The sequence below is a fragment of the Colias croceus genome, chromosome 9, assembly GCF_905220415.1.
Source record: "Colias croceus chromosome 9, ilColCroc2.1".
NCBI classification, from domain to species: Eukaryota; Metazoa; Arthropoda; class Insecta; order Lepidoptera; family Pieridae; genus Colias; species Colias croceus.
In genome coordinates this window covers 1,426,918-1,441,482 of record NC_059545.1, presented here as the reverse complement: position 1 = coordinate 1,441,482, position 14,565 = coordinate 1,426,918, and the positions used below count along the sequence as shown (strand labels likewise).

The 14,565-nt window shown below is 32.6% G+C and overlaps 1 protein-coding gene across 3 annotated transcripts in view; it reads right to left on the bottom strand.

Moving 5' to 3' along the window:
- The window catches only part of LOC123694126 (pre-mRNA-splicing factor ATP-dependent RNA helicase PRP16), an 84,655-nt gene that overhangs the window by 53,813 nt on the left and 16,277 nt on the right, over nucleotides 1-14,565 (bottom strand). The gene's annotated exons all lie outside the window — the stretch shown is intronic.

Sequence of the window (14,565 nt, the reverse complement as noted above, 5' to 3'; positions counted from 1 at the left end):
TAAATGTCAGAAGGCTGTTTTGAAAATTGAGACATTGTTTTTTCCCAGTATCACAATATATTGTCAATTATCATTTTTAAATGTAACTAAGTGATTTTAATACTTAAAAGACATGTGCCATTATTAAAACTGAGAGATTTGTAGTAATTTTCATTGAATTTCTTTAAGAATATTACAAAATTGTGTTTTTTATCAGTACTATGTTAGCCTTGTCAGTCCCCTGGAGGCCAAATCCAGAAAATTTAAAATATCTCACAATCTACTTAAAAAAGTGGCTGGCCCGATTTGGAACAATATATTCATTAGATTAGCTATCATATACACCCTAATTTGTAATAATCTGATATAAAAAATATAGTAAACAAAATATCCTTAAAAGTTACCCCATTTTTGTATAATCACCCATACATAGAGACAGACAGCGACAACGACTTAGTTTTATATTCTAGTGATGTAAAGTTTAGATGCAATAAAGTGACCTACATGTGCGTCCTTGAGGTATTTAGGGCAAGGGAACTTTAGGAAGGGTGAGGGAACCGAGCCAAGGTCGATTGAAAGACGTTCTATATTGTCCCTGTACGCTAAAGTTTTGTAACTTGCAGTATATACGTATAAGTGTACGAGCTGTAGAGCTCAAGAAAGGAAATTGGGGGTACAATTATGATTAATTTATGTTTCGGTGTCGTTTATTTTATTTGAATTATAGTGTCATCAACTATGACCATAGACCATACTAGTAGACGCGGCATACGCCAACATCATTGCACTAAAAAACAGCGTAATTAATACATACCTACTTACTAACGCATTATCACCAATACAGTTGTTCTCTCTTTCACTCTCACGCACGAGACATAATACATGTCTCACTCATGTACTTCGTAATAACAACTGCCGATTAAAATATAAAAAGAACGTCCAGCCACGACGCTGAATGGTGCGTGACTAAGTGAAACTCGGGCACTTAGCTGAGTTTTTTCTTGCCAAAATAGAGAGCGGGTAACGTATCTAGCTTTTTTATATATCATAGGTCAATGAGAAGCGAGTTTTAGTATTTTTATTTTATACATGGAAGTAACGACTACACTACTCGTCAGCAGTTTTGTTTAGATATAATTTCTTTGTTTGATGATTGAATTAATTCTTTAGTATTAAATGTATCCAATTTCGAAACAAGAAATATGCATATTGAAGTTCCAAATACAACTATCGAATAAAACATCAGTAATAGGAATCGTGCCACTCATTATACTACTAACATTTCCTATGAGGTTCCCACGAGTGTGCCTGAAAATATCATTGACCTGGTTCATGTATACAGTAAACAAAACGTGAAGTTCTTTGTAAAATATCTCTATTATTTTGTAGTATACTTAGAATTGAAACTATTGAGTCTAGATAGCATAGAATTAACGATCGCGATAGGATACATTCTGATGTTAGTGATTTGGTATTTCTTACATATGCAATTTACCCCTTATCAGTAACTACTCAGTATTGTGTGCCTCAACTAATTTTATTTGCCTGCATAATTAATAACAAAGTATGGTTTCAAAGTTGTGGCACGCCAAATTTGGACATTGTTGATTTAAGATCAACATTATCAAAAATCTGAATCCATACTAATATTATAAATGCGAAAGTAACTCTGTCTGTCTGTCTGTTACTCAATCACGCCTTAACTACTGAACTAATTTGCATGAAATTTGGTATAGAGATATTTTGATACCCGAGAAAGAACATAGGCCACTTTTAACGAAATAGGATAGGTTTTATCCCGGAAATCCCACGGAAACGGGAATTATGCGGGTTTTTCTTTGACTGCGCGGGCGAAGCTGCGGGTGGAAAGCTAGTAAGGAATAAGTAGTACATCTCTTAAGACCAATGTTTCCCTAATTCAGAGGTAATATAGTTTTCATCGTTTTAATGTCACAAGATTACGTTATCAGTGTTTACTTTAACTGAAAGATGCATGAATTCGCATTTTATCTTATCGCAACCTTCAAGGCGATATACATTAAATAATATAATTTTTACAGCGTTTATTGGAGTAATCTCTAGTGTGATTATTGACCTAGGTCAGGTATTGGGGTCGATGTGACAAAAGATTCGTGTGTTTCCAACATGCGAGAAATCACGTAGACCTAACGTTCGAGGGAGGTCATTTGGGTTGCATGTAACTATAGTTTGATAAATTTATTCTATGCTATGGTGTCCGACTTATACAAATCAGAACTGAAGAATAAGTAATTGAAGTATATGAACATGGTACACATAAAACTACATATTTCTAAAATAATATCTCTTATTTGATGCGAAACTCTTATTCAATAAATTTATAGCAGTACCGTAGTCACCAAGATTTATATATATTTAGTATTTACAAGGAACTAATTGATATTTAACTACTTATTCATTAATCATTATTAGGTATGAAAAAAATAATAAAATTAAATAGTTACCTACTACCTATTAAAAATGATGAGGCTGCTGCAAGGTATGCGAAAGTTTGTGTGGATGTATGGATGTATGGATGTATGGATGTTTGTAATCTTTCACGTAAAAACTACTGAACCGATTACAATGAAACTTAGCACACATATAGAGGGTAACTTGGATTAACACATAGGATAGTTTTTATCCCGGAAATCCCACGGGAACGGGAACTATGCGGGTTTTCCTTTGCAAACGCGGGCGAAGCCGCGGGCGGAAATCTAGTTATCTATAATTCCATACTAACGAATGACCTTAGAAAATATTTTAAATATTAAAACATAATACAATATCGAACTTGGCTCTAATTAAAAAGACCTACCCAAGTACTTATGAATAAATATTAGTACAAATTTAAATATACTAAATACTTCCCCTATCAACACATACAAAGGAAGTGCACTCTAAATCAACAAAAATCACGACCACGTATACAAAACTAGCCCTTATAACCACGGGATAAAGTCTATTATCGCATTAGACCACAAAGGGCAAAGGGCTTACGTGACCATGGCCACGGCAACGAAATTACGATGTTAGCGTTTCGTCAATACGGAAGATGTGATTTAGTAAGATGATCTAACAATCGTTTGAAGAGGATATTGTGATATGTATATGTATATTGCATAAAGAAAAAGAAATGATCTGATGATGAGTCTATAGTCTATACTAATACTATAAAGCTGAAGAGTTTGTTTGTTTGAACGCGCTAATCTCAGGAACTACTGGTCCGATTTGAAAAATTCTATATAGGCAATATATCATCACTCTAAGACCAAAAGGACCGGAGTCACACGGGTGAAACCGCGGAGCGCAGATAGTAAAATATATGAATGGAGAAAATTCTAGAAGATACATTACATCAGGTAAATATAAAAAATGATAATAAGAACAAGATTATAAGGACACAAATTAACATTTAAAAAGAAATTAAAAATTCCTTCATAAGCAACCAAACAGGTTCTATATTTATAGCACTTCGAAAATTTAAATGTTAAAGAGAATATTAAACCGAGCTGTATTCCCGAATGCATAACATTAGTATGCAAATAAACAAACATAACTGGATATTGTTAATTCGTATACTGATGATGCAATGTTAATTAGGAAAAGGGTATAATATGTTTACAAATCCGTTTTTATATGGTTCATATCATGTAAAAAAATATTTTTTAATAAAATACTAAAGCGATTTTAAATAATTGTCAGAATTAAAATATGAGTAGTGCCTTTCGTAAGGCTCGTATTACGAAAGGCACTAGTTTTCTAAGAATATAAAACTCGGTTCACCTAGTTGTAAGTTCTAAAGTAACACACAAAAATCAATGGAGTCAGACAATGCAGTCGAATTGGGAACCTCTTCCTTTTTTGAAAAGACGGCTAAAAATATAGAAAATTTCTTTATTTTTGCTACACACGAATTCCAGGGACGGACGGGACGGGGCACGGCCCGGTCGCGACATGGTGTAGCGTAAATCATGCTTCAATTGGACGTTTCTAAAAAGGTAGATACAAAAACAAACGGAAACATTGTCCCAGATAGCATAATATACATATTATGTAGTTCATTATAAATTGTTTAATAATAATCCTCTCCACGTGTCTCCCTTGATCCCAATTGTACAAGATTAATGTCATTAATCATTATATCACAAATAAGCTTATGCGATTTTCTGTCTGCATTAACGACGATAAATTTATATTCATATCTCTATTATCTCTTTATTTATAACATTATCTTTATATTTTCCCTTATCCTTTGACTAAAAGACGTGCAGTTAAATGTATACTAGAATTCCTATCACGGTTCTGATAGCTTCACCGTTTAGATAACCTCTTAAGCCTTGTTTCCACTTGAGCATGCTCAGGCGAATGAGCGGCTCATTTGGCCGAGCCGCTCAAGTGGAGACGCCTGAGCACGCGCGGCCCGAGCATGCTCAGGCGTCTCCACTTGAGCAGCTCGGCCAAATGAGCCGCTCATTCGCCTGAGCATGCTCAAGTGGAAACAAGGCTTTACAAATTCCAACCTTCTGTTACCTGTCCTTCAAGTGTTGTTTTAGTAACAAAAAGTATTTAACTGTCACAGGAATAAGAGTCAAATTCATCCAAATCGTTTTCAATTTAGACATAATAAGGCAACAAACAGACGGTTAGTTTAGAATAGATAATATAGTGATGCACAGTGTCAATAAAACAATCTAATGAAATTATCCCAATTACTCAATAACAGTAAATATCGAATACAAATAAAAATTGTAACACAATCGAAAATCCTTAGTAATTTTCCATTGCAATGCTTTCTTTTGATACACGATTAAATTGATAAGTAATCGTGTTTATCAACTTAGAACACTTATGCCGCTAACAATTTACTAGAAACTTCCATATATTGAGGTTGTAGAATTATTGTTTGATGGAGGAAATTTTTCTCGCATGATTGTTTCTTATTTAACCCATTGAGCCCCAAGCGGCCCAATCGGTCCCAGGCACAATAGATTTTCTATTGTGTCTGTGGTTCCGGGGCCTGAGTTATTAAATTAATAGGTACCACGTTACATATGGATACTTCTTGGTAAAGTGGTTAACGTGTGAGTGTAGAAGGGAGGGGTCATGTGTTCGATTTCGGGAGGAAGAAAAATGAATGTCTTGGTCAGGCAGGACAAAGAAGGCTCCTTGTTCGTAAAGAATATCGATCAGTGAAACAGATGTATAATACATCCATAGTGACATAGTACACTTTTTCCACGTCACATTAATTATGGAAAAAGGGCGTAAAAGACGAATGGTTACTGAAATGTCAACAAAAGTAACAATTGAGTTGTCATAATTCATTGTTTGTTTGTACCTAAAGACAAATATTCTCAGGTAAAATAGGTTAATGAAAGGGAACTCAAACTAGAACTTGTCAGTAAATTTCCAATTTTAGAAGGAAAGTCGTTTGATAAAATGTTAGAAACCCTTATTCTTTTTTAAATGTAGCCAAAACTTTGCTTTACAGATTTGCAATCTGGCAGTGACAGTCACGTTACAATTTGTTCAGCAGTTGCTGATTTTATTGTAGTTTTACCGAAAGCAAGTACATTTCTAAATTTAGCAAGCATCACATACATTGTTGCTGAGCCCAATAAATACTATAAATAAGATTTATTGTTCAGTGTAGCTATAGATACAATAAAGCCTTCTGTTTGCGGATTTAATCGAGATAACTCTACGTTGATAAGAGTAGCGCGTGTTTTAATCGAGTTTAAAGATTATTTCTAAGTGAACAAAATTTCAGCACAATTTCGCGTAGTGTTTTGCAATAAATAAAATAAAATAAACCTTTATTTCACCTTTAGGATATACAATATTAATTATGAGGCTCTGGCTCTCTTGCTAGGCATAGCATGTGTTATGAAAGCCAGTCCCTTCCCTTAATACATTGTGGTCTAGATAAAGGTAGGCAATTAAATCAAATTTTCAAACATATGAACATACAACCTGTCTCATTTATAGTACCTAAGTCTTAAATTATATAACAAATTCATATAGTCATTCAGAATTTTGGATTTTGCAGTAATATAGTGTGGGTTAAATTAATTCACTTCAAAGGGAATTAAATGTCCTGGGGACTATTGATTAACTACGGATCATTAATGCTTAATTTGGAAATGTTTGTGGACAATTAACTTTAAATAGACCTTTAATCTTTTTTTATACCTTTGCCCTTTCCCGTAATCCTTACTACCCTTATTTTTTTGCTTAATTATGAGAATTACATGCAGTCCTGAGTCTAAACTACCTTTTTAAGAAATTGTATTCTTCTGAGGATTCGAAATTATGTCATTTACCATAATTTTATCATGCCTATGCTATTCTGTAATCTAATAACACTTTGTTAAGAGTTCCTGTTTTACAATCGTCAGATCACTGCTATTTTTGACACCTCACCACGAGCTATGTACGTAATCGTGGAAATATTTGCTCTTAAATATTTAGTACACTGTGATTTATAACTATCGTAGCAGTTACATTACTAATACATAAAACTGAAGAGTTTGTTTGTTTGCTTGAATTTGCTATCTCAGGAACTACTGGACCGATTAGAAAAATAATTGCTCTTGACAGCCCATTTACCACGGAAAGATGTAGGCTATATACCATCACGCTTAAACAATGGGAGCGTAAAAGTACGGGTAAAACCACGAGGCACAGCTAGTACTTCATACAGTCAGTTACAAAATACTGTCTCGAGCGCTTAAAGCTATGTTATGAAACTGTGAATTTAATGTTATTCCTTATTGCAGTACTACAATCCTGTTAGGTACTTCTGCCACAGACATATTCTGAAGTTTATATTTCTATTGAAATAATAACGTGGTTTATGAGAAATAAAGTTGGACGTTGTAAATCTACACTTAATATTATAAAGCTGAAGAGTATGTTTGTTAGTTTGAACGCGCTAATCTCAGGAAATACTGGTCCGATTTGAAAGTTATTTCGGTATTAGATAGCCCATTTATCGAGGAAGGCTATAGGCTATTATATGATTACGCTAAGACCAATAGAAGCGGATGAACAGCTAGTCTAATATAAGCTTCGTGTACAAATTTTGAAATAAATAAATTCATTTTGGTATAAATTGGAGATACAGGTATGGAAATAAATAATAAAACATCATTATATCATTTCAAGTTGAAGGTCTAGTCAATGTAGGAGAGAAAGAAGAACTTCCGACTTCCTGATTCATCGTGCAAACATAATACCGTATCATAAAATTCAACGTAGCGTATGAATTGTTTTAAGAGTATTTACATGGAATTACTTTTAACTACCAGTGTGATAGCGAAGCCAAAAATAATCTCCGTACAGTTCCTATACCAACGCCTTAAAAAAACAAATTATCATTATCACAAGAATAGTGATCTGCAAACATTTCTATTTGCCCACCAGACAAGGAAGTATAACCACCTACAGTTGTAACCCACATAGAAGTTATATGATTTAGCATCGCTTATGTGCCCTCTTAATAATGGGCAGCGTTGGCCCAACAAATGATCGTCGTTGTTTGCCATTACAGCGATTATGAATAAACATCTACTACGATGGCCGATCATAGACATTTAGGCCCTCTACACCATCGTGATTGCCCATTGTGAAGAGGGCCCATTAGAATTTGCCACAACAATGGCCAATAAAGCAGGAAGGACCGCCCACACAGCCACAAGTACCTAAATTTACTACGCAAAACACTAGAGGCCGAGCCGCGATAAAAAATAAGGTTTTGCAATTAAAGATTATGATAAATCAAACCAAGGTTGATAAAGATGTCGTATTTGATGAGGTTTAGCGATTAAAATTTGGGTTCTTGATAAGCGCATTTCGGAAGATGTTACGTTGAATGAAGTCAATTATAAGAACAAAGGGAATGATTGCGATAAAACTGAACAATAAATATCACCAGTTAATCTCTAACGTCTGGTAGTATTAAAGATTTCTTGTTTTTAAGTATTCCAAATTGTTGAGAAGTTTATAGAGTCTATTCAGGCGTCTATAAACCACTCGGCAGATAGCATTTCTTTCGGTATATTTCAGAAGTATGCCTGTCAACAGCTTAATTCAAATCAGAGATTTTAAGTCTCTCCTTGTAAAAATTCACCACGAAAGAGTCTGCGTCAAAGTATCTCTTAAACAGATCAATCATCAATGATAAGGACAGTGCAGATACTGATAAAATCTAAGTTTTCAACAGTTTGTGCGTCAGATCAAGCTCTTATTAGATGTTTGACGCATTAGGAGAAGAAAATACGATGACTTCTCACAATTTACGTGAAGTATTGCACAATAATGATAAAAGAAATTGACGAAATCTATCTGCATTGTAGTTGCTCATTCATTTTCATAAAATGAATGCGTCAATTTTGCACTAACATGGATATTTCTTATTTATTATGAGTAAGAGAGGTTTCTTTGAATTCCTCTATGAATAAGTGTGAATTTTGTTAATGTTATTGTATATTACTGCGTTGTTTCTAAAGTTTGTAAAAAAAACAATCCCAAGTGTCTATACTATTTGACCAGGGAGGTTTTTGACCATAATTTCGTAGTAATTATCAAGTAGGTAATTTGTGATTTATCTAAAACGAAAAATATACTTTTCCTAAAAAAAAAAACAATTATTCAACATTCCTGTGCTGGTATTTATTAAATAGATTGGAAAAACGTGAGAGCTTATAACTTATCGTATGATATAAGTTAGGAAAATACGCGTTTGACATTGATAAAAAATTAATCAACTATTATTAATCACTTGAATTATCTTGAAGTATCATGTTTTGATTATCGGCATTTATTTGTAAAAATGAATGTGCAGAATATGATTCAGGTGAAAATATTAGAATCGTATGAATTGATTTCGTACTACAAATGATAAATTTTATTATCAAACGTTATTGACATAAATATTTTAATCTGATCTTGTTAATTTTAAATACTATTAAATTTAGTAATGTTTTTGAATAGTGCAAGATATTTTATCTACGTAGACATAAAGCTGAAATATTAGGCAAGTACTACTATTTTTCACAAAATAAAATGAAGAAAGAATAATGAATTAAAAATGTGAATTATTCCTGACTGACGAGACTAATGACTATGTTAATGCTCATTTTTATGGGGTAACCTTTGTGACGTTGTAGGGTGTAATAGAGTAAGATGCAACTTATTTTCTAAGGCTGGTTGCAGAGCTTAACCGGCCATCAGTGCGTACCGTCCGCGTCGGTCCTGACGATACGCATCAACAATGTGTATGAATATGACACTAATACGCATGACAATACGCGTGCGTATGGTCGGTCTAGCTATGAACGGTTTTATGAATTTCCATACATATGACAAGCGCGACTGACGTACGCACTGATGGTCGGTTAAGCTCTGCAACCAGCCTTAAGCATAGTTAGTTTTGGCTCAGGTGGCGCAGGTGTCACCGGTAGAGCTCCACAAACATTCAGATATTAAAAAATACACTAGCGACTATTGTGAACCGAAACTTATATGCTTTAGAAAATAAGTTGTGTCTTACGGCTCTGGGATCTTGGACTATAACCTCTGGATATACTACTACCTTAATTCACACTATCTTCTCTTTTATCCAGGTCAACCTAGGCATATCCATGTCGAATTGCTAGTAACAACACTTGATTCGATTAAATAATCGCTGTGTAATATATTTTATCTGTGCTATTTACCACACATTGCTGTTGCTAAGTGCAAATCACTTGACATTTATATGCATAACTAGTTACGAATACGTATTTATTACTAGGAAGCTATATTTTAACGTAAACAGCTCTTTAAAAGTGAAAAGTAAATTTTATAACTTAAGAAAGATAAATTACGTTAATAAGGTAACGAGGTAATAAGTTTTATTAACATTAATTATATTGGTCTTTACAAATCGAATTCCACAAAACTTAATTTAAGGATTCAGCCCATTCTCTTTAAAATTATTATTGTTGTCATCGATTAAACGCGTTCAAGATTTTAATCTTTGTAGAGGGTGAAAATTGACATAAAAATAAAATATTGCATAATTAATAATTACGTGCAATAATCTAAATTATCTATCTTACTATTATTATTTTGCTGCGTATGAATTACGAGGACATTCCTACGCGGATTATATATAGATTATAATTTAAAATATGGGATTAGGACTAGCTTTATTTAATCCGAAGATTAGGATTATGTTATAAAATAGTTAGACAGGTCATAAATTATATTATATTCTAATAATATTGTATATGTAATGGAATTTTTCATAAGAAATTATCGTCACTTTTTACTCCTGACAAAACCAAAGCAGATTCATATTTTATTTTTGACCAATTTACGGTAGATTAAAAAAAAAGTCTACTTCACAAAAAAGCCTTGACAGTCACAAAATGACATTCATACATGCAGATTATATGCAACATGCATTGTAGAACGGTTTCGCACGTGATCAATAACAAAACAACGGTATTCTGTATCTAACTTTATCCGATATAACTGTTTTTCAAATGTTTAAAGATGACTCGATAACTTTAATAAACGATTTCGATTCGTAAGAAGAGACAATCCGTCTAGTAGTTTCAGAGATTAGCGTGTACAAACAAACAGACAGTTTATGGATTCGTGCTTTATTACTGTTTCTAAACCCCCTCCAATTTTTTTTTAAATATATTCAATGTACAGATACGATTTTTTTTCTGTTTTATTATATTACTAGCTTACCGCCCGCGGCTTCGCCCGCTTTGTCTAAAACCTAATAAATTATATACTAAAAGTTAAAACCTTCCTCTTGAATCACTCTATCTATTAAAAAAACCGCATCAAAATCCGTTGCGTAGTTTCAAAGATTTAAGCATACAAAGGGACACAGGGACAGAGAAAGCGACTTTGTTTTACCTATACTATGTAGAACTTAGATCATTAAATAATGATCTAAGATGTAGAAGCTATGTAGTGATGATGTACAGATTTTAGTAAATCTGACATTGGAAATACTGACGTTGATTTGAAAAACTTTTAGTTTAGAAAGGTTCTTTATCTCTTATCGCTGTTTGAGAATTTTCGTGTCGAATTAGGGCTGCCTTATTTTGGTAAAATTGGTTTTGGGCAACCCTAATAAAAAGGTCATTTTAAGTTCTGGGTATCTTATAACTATCGATGGTTTTATTTTTCTCTATAATCAAAGTCGTGCTTCAAACAAAACAAAAACAAATATTGTTTTTATTACTGAAATAAATAAATGCCACTGTTTTTCCAATGCTATTTTTTAAGACACTAAAAAAATATTGTTTACAAAATATTGCCGCATTCTACATTACATTAAAACAAAAAATATTTCAGGTATTTTTCAACAATATATAAAATATTTCCTTGACAAACCACGATTATTATATTATTAAATTGAAACAAATACTATTATCGTTTGAATGCCAAAGAACTTAATATTTTATATGCTAGTCACGCAAGTAATCACTTGATAAGTGAAATAAAACGATATTTTTGTTTTTTCCATACGTTTAAATTATAATAAAATAAATAAATAAAACATTATACTTCAAGACACGATTCTACTCAGTTAAAAGCCTTGAAAAGCGGTAGTGATGGAAGAATTAAACGATGAACTTTATAGTTAACCTAACACAATATATAATCCTATCCTACTTATATTATAAATGCGAAAGTTTGTGAGGTTGGATGTATGTGTACATATGCTACTGAACCGATTAAAATGAAATTCAGCACTCATATAGAGGATAACTTGGATTAACACATTGGGTTTTATCCCGGAAATCCCAAGGGAACGGGAGCTATACGGGTTTGGTCTTTGAAAACACGGGCGAAGCCGCGGGCGGAAAGCTAGTACTTAATAAAAATATACTTCCGATTAATGCAAGGTTATATTAGTTTAATTATATGAACAATCAAGCACTTATATCGACAAATAACTAACATATCTACTATTTATAGATTATCGAAGGCTCTATTGGAAAACGCTTCCGGTCCGGATGTATCAGTCGTTTCTAGATTTTATATTATACATTCTTGTTTCATTTAGATTAACTAATTAGCAATTTTATTTCTTTAATTATCTTGAGCTTCAACGGTTTTGTTGTGTGCGTATTTCTTTGAACCTCACTGTAGCGAAAATGGATTTTTGCATATAACGCCACGTTTGTCATCACTCTAAGAATAAGATACCTACTTCTTTGTTTTCACTACCTACCTATACATTATTTATTTTAAGGACACAGTAAAAGTTAATTGAATCAATATCTTGTTTATTTATTTTTTGTTATAATTATCTTGATTATAAAAATTCTAAGCAACAGTTTACACCTATAAGATTGATTCACATCACTACTCGCTTTCTTTGTCCCTACGTCCTTTTGTATGCTTAAATCTTTAAAACTACGCAACGGATTTTGATGCGGTTTTTTTTACGATAGAGTGATTCAAGAGGCAGGTTTTAGTATATAATTTATAAGGTTTTAGACAAAGCGGGCGAAACCGCGGGCGGTTAGCTAGTTAACTATAAGATCGACCTTGTATGTCGTGACTAATATTTTTTGACCTTGATATGCATTAAGGGTCTCTATATTATGTTTAAATTTCAAGTGAATACTATGTTGAGTTTACCTACTCGTCTATGTAAAGTTTGTTAAAACTTTTGTAAAAATGTTTTTTAACATGAGTTTGGAGTTAACCCATTGAGCCCCGAGCGGCCCGATCTGACCACGACACCATAGATTTTCTATTGTGTCTGTGATTGTATTTTCTATATTATCATTCGTTTTTATCGTATTATGTGCACAATTTTTCAACAATAAGGTGTTATTATTACATAAATAGACTTTACCATAATATAAACATTGCTAGAGGATTTTTTCTCAATAAATACTTCTGATAACTGGTTATAATATAATCTGTTTTATGGTAATCAATACCGGAACATGCGCCAGATTCCATATCCGGTTCTATTTCTTTTTCAGTTTCAATTGATTGAACTTAACGGACTTTATAATACATTTTAAACTTATAACATGTCGAATTTGATTACATCTTTAAAAGTATTTAAACTTAAAAACTTCAAATTTCTTCCTTTTTTATTTCATTTTAGAAATAATTTTTCATATTTAAATAAAATTGCTTTTTTCTTTTCTTAAATGAATAATTTATCAAACTTTTCCTGAGTCATAACAACGTGATGGTATTTTCTTATCATATCAAAAATTATCAACACATGGTCCGTCCGCAATTTAATAATATTTATAATTGATAATCTTTACTTTAATCATAAATACTTACTTAAAAAAAATGCACCGTATTATTTAATTCGCATGATTTTACTGATACAGAAATAAAAATCAAAATATTGCAGTGAAGTGTAATACCTATCATAGATCTAAATATTTCTTTTAATTTTAGAAATCTTGCACTTAATGCACGTGCAAGTCATTTTTACTAATTTAACAGTCGGTTGTAAAATACATATTATATATCTATTTGATAAAAAGTGCGAAATCGCGTCTAGGTTAGGTACATATTATAATTTTTTAATTATTTTTTACTAGCTGTGCTCCGCGGTTTCACCCGCATTGCTCCGCTCCTGTTGGTATTAGCGAGATGATATATTATATCCTATAGCCTTCCTCGATAAATGGGCTATCTAACACCGAAATAATTTTTCAAATCGGACCAGTAGTTCCCGAGATGAGCTCGTTCAAACAAACAAATTCTTCAGCTTTATAATATTAAGTATAGATGTTTTATAGTTTACATGTTTGCTCACATGTAGGTACATTGAATGTTCTTATATTGTCATTATATAATTAAGTTTATAGCATAATGTATGATTTAGATAAGTTTGCTTCTCATAATAGCACACGTAGAAGCTATAAAAAGATATCCGTACACGTATCACGACGTAACAAATGAACTCATAAGAATACAGTTTATCGATATGAAAGACACAATTAAAATATTTTTATCTTTTCTAGCGGTATCCTTCAAAGAACTTTCCTGAAAAATATTGCAAGGAAAAAATCAGTTTACTGCCCATAATATTATGTATAGGATAATGATGAATACCTTGAATTGCTGTGACATAAACAAGGTAAATATTATCATTTAGAAAGCTAGAAAAATCCACGCTTTTCTATCTAGGTTCTAACATTTTTCTCTTTGACATAACATTGCAATCTATTAAATTATAAGAATATTGTCCATCATAATAAAAAAGCGATAGCAAAATAGATACGATGCAGCGAAAACTGCAATTCGTTGCTAACTTAAAACGTTAAACAAAACTTGAACGAGAATCCAATAAGAACGAAACATTCAATCTATTTATAGCACGCTAAAAATAGACCAACTTTCACCCTAATCGATTAGCTCCATACGAATTTCCCAAAACATTCGGCCATTGAAAAACTATCGATATCGCTAACGTAACGTGTAGTACAACTATTAATTATAAGTTACGGTTTTTGCGGCGCTCGTACCTGCCGCCGGCGCCGGAATGCGGCGGGGCGGGGGCTTGCT